Source organism: Mauremys reevesii, linkage group 12, assembly GCF_016161935.1.
Source record: "Mauremys reevesii isolate NIE-2019 linkage group 12, ASM1616193v1, whole genome shotgun sequence".
Lineage (NCBI taxonomy): Eukaryota > Metazoa > Chordata > Testudines > Geoemydidae > Mauremys > Mauremys reevesii.
The window spans coordinates 35,214,631-35,217,130 of record NC_052634.1 but is presented as its reverse complement, the minus strand read 5'-3'; positions in this window follow the sequence as shown (position 1 = coordinate 35,217,130).

Here is a 2,500-nt window from a genome sequence, read left to right as displayed (position 1 = left end):
TCGCTGCCCTCCCGTCTGGGTCGCCGACTGCTTCTCTAGCGCGTCGCCTCGGAAGGCGCGGCTGCCTCGAGCCGCGCCACGTTCCAATCGAGCGAAAGGGCCGGGAAAGAAAAGCGGGCGAAGGGTCGGCTCGGGGCCCGCCGCCCGGCTCCCGTCCAACTTCTCGGCGCCGCCGAGCGCCGGAAGAAGAAAAGCAGCGTCAGGGCCCGCTGCCGGACGCTCCCGGTGTCACCCGGAGCACCGTGGAATGCGGGAGAGAGAGATCGGAGGAGGTGCCGGAGAAGGTGGGGTCGTCTCGACGGCTCCCCGCGCCCGACTCGCCCTGTCTCGAGCTCTCCCGCTGGTGGGCTTTCGTCCCGTTGTGTCACCCGGGCCGCCTGGGAAAGCGGGGACGGGGGCTCTCTTCGAGGCTCACCCCGTCTCTTCCGCCGCCCTTCCTCGGCGGCCCCGGAGCACTCTGCCGGGCGGCGGAAGAAGGAGGGGCGGGGCGGGTTTCGCCCTGCGCCGTAGCGTCACCCGGGCCGCCTTGAAAGCGGGGACGGGGGCTCTCTCGGAGGCTCACCCGACTCTTCCGCCGTCCTTCCTCGGCGGCCCGGAGCGCTCTGCCCGTGGCGATTTCCCGACCACCCCCTCCTCCGTCCCCGCCCAGGAGCCGGGAAAGGCTCGTCGGGGTCCCGAGGGCCTCCGCTTTCGTCCCCGCCCGACGTCCGTCGGGCGGCCGGGGTCCGATTTTGGGGATCGCCATCCCGTCGGTCCCGCCGCCGCACTCCGCGCTCTAGCTGCGTCGCGGGCCCGCTCCTTCTCCCGGGTGGAAGGCCGTGGGGCCCGCGGGCGCGGGGCTGCCCGTCCCACCAGCCCACGGTGGAGGGGGCCTCCGCCTTCCGTTCCCGGAGCGGCTACCTGGTTGATCCTGCCAGTAGCATATGCTTGTCTCAAAGATTAAGCCATGCATGTCTAAGTACACACGGCCGGTACAGTGAAACTGCGAATGGCTCATTAAATCAGTTATGGTTCCTTTGGTCGCTCCACCCGCATTTGGCTAACTGTGGTAATTCTAGAGCTAATACATGCCGACGGCGCTGACCTCCGGGATGCGTGCATTTATCAGACCAAAACCAACCCGGCTCGCCCGCCGCTGGTGACTCTAGATAACCTCGGCCGATCGACGCCAGCGTGGCGGCGTGAAACTTTCAAATTTCTGCCCTATCAACTTTCGATGGTATGACCTGTGTCTACCATGGTGACCACGGGTAACGGGAATCAGGGTTCGATTCCGGAGAGGAGCCTGAGAAACGGCTACCACATCCAAGGAAGGCAGCAGGCGCCAAGAATTACCCACTCCCGACCCGGGAGGTAGTGACGAATAACAATACAGGACTCTTTCGAGGGCCGGTAATTGGAATGAGTACACTTTAAATCCTTTAACGAGGCTCCATTGGGGGGCAAGTCTGGTGCCAGCAGCGCGGTAATTCCAGCTCCAATAGCGTATATTAAAGTTGCTGCAGTTAAAAAGCTCGTAGTTGGATCTTGGGATCGAGCTGGCGGTCCGCCATGAGGCGAGCTACCGCCTGTCCCAGCCCCTGCCTCTCGGCGCTCCTTGATGCTCTTAACTGAGTGTCCTGGGGTCCGAAGCGTTTACTTTGAAAAATTAGAGTGTTCAAAGCAGGCTGGTCGCCGGAATACTCCAGCTAGGAATAATGGAATAGGACTCGGTTCTATTTTGTTGGTTTTCGAACTGGGGCCATGATTAAGAGGACGGCCGGGGCATTCGTATTGCCGCTAGAGGTGAAATTCTTGGACCGCGCAAGACGGACCAAAGCAAAGCATTTGCCAAGAATGTTTTCATTAATCAAGAACGAAAGTCGGAGGTTCAAGACGATCAGATACCGTCGTAGTTCCGACCATAAACGATGCCGACTGGCGATCCGCGGCGTTATTCCCATGACCCGCGGGCAGCTTCCGGAAACCAAAGTCTTTGGGTTCCGGGGAGTATGGTTGCAAAGCTGAAACTTAAAGGAATTGACGGAAGGGCACCACCAGGAGTGGAGCCTGCGGCTTAATTTGACTCAACACGGAAACCTCACCGCCCGGACACGGAAAGGATTGACAGATTGATAGCTCTTTCTCGATTCTGTGGGTGGTGGTGCATGGCCGTTCTTAGTTGGTGGAGCGATTTGTCTGGTTAATTCCGATAACGAACGAGACTCTGGCATGCTAACTAGTTACGCGACCCCCGAGCGGTCGGCGTCCAACTTCTTAGAGGGACAAGTGGACTTCAGCCACCCGAGATTGAGCAATAACAGGTCTGTGATGCCCTTAGATGTCCGGGCTGCACGCTACACTGACTGGCTCAGCGTGTGTCTACCCTACGCCGACAGGTGCGGGTAACCCGTTGAACCCCATTCGTGATGGGGATCGGGATTGCAATTATTCCCCATGAACGAGGAATTCCCAGTAAGTGCGGGTCATAAGCTCGCGTTGATTACGTCCCTGCCCTTTG